At 47.8% G+C, this 650-nt stretch overlaps 1 pseudogene across 1 annotated transcript in view; it reads right to left on the bottom strand.

Moving 5' to 3' along the window:
• Positions 1–372, bottom strand: part of LOC108298186 — a 6743-nt pseudogene extending 6371 nt beyond the window's left edge. The window contains exon 1 of the transcript XR_001822479.2: positions 178–372. The product of XR_001822479.2 is annotated as an actin, cytoplasmic 1-like (transcript). The remainder of the gene's footprint in view (positions 1–177) is intronic.
• Positions 373–650: the final 278 nt, after the last annotated feature.

Genomic DNA, 650 nt, shown 5'->3' with positions numbered 1-650 from the left:
TCAGGAGCCACATGCAGCTCGTAGAAAATGTGGTGCCAGATCTTCTCCATGTCGTCCTAGTTGGTGACAATGCCGTGCTCAATGGGGTACTTCAGGGTCAGGATGCCTCTCTTACTCTGGGCCTCATCACCCACGTAGGAGTCCTTCTGACCCATGCTCACCATCACGCCCTGGTGCCTGGGGTGCCCCAAGATGGAAGGGAAGACGGCCCGGGGAGCATCGTCGCCCACGAAGCTGGCCTTGCACATGCGGGAGCTGTTGTCGACAACAAGTGCAGCGATATCATCATCCATGGTGAGCTGGCGGCGGGTGTGGATGGGCGGCGGAACGGCAAGGGCAAGGCTCTGTGCTCGCAGGGTGGACACGGTCTTAGCGGTCAATCTTATAATATTTTAAGAAAGTTTATGAATTTGTATTGGGCCACATTCAAAGCCATCCTGCCAATATGGCTCACGGGGCGTGAGTTGGACAAGCTTGTTTAAAAACATACTAAAGAAAATATTCTATTTGTCAAGCATTCTTGTTAACAAAAAATTTTTTTACCAAACTTCTTTCAGTGACATCTCTTAAGAAATTCTGCTCACTAATGTTTTAGAATTCTATATTCATAATTAGAAAATACCAATATGCTCCCGTCATCCATGCAATAA

This window comes from Cebus imitator, unplaced genomic scaffold (assembly GCF_001604975.1).
Source record: "Cebus imitator isolate Cc_AM_T3 unplaced genomic scaffold, Cebus_imitator-1.0 Scaffold911, whole genome shotgun sequence".
Classification (NCBI taxonomy): Eukaryota; Metazoa; Chordata; class Mammalia; order Primates; family Cebidae; genus Cebus; species Cebus imitator.
This window is presented reverse-complemented; position numbering and strand designations above follow the sequence as displayed.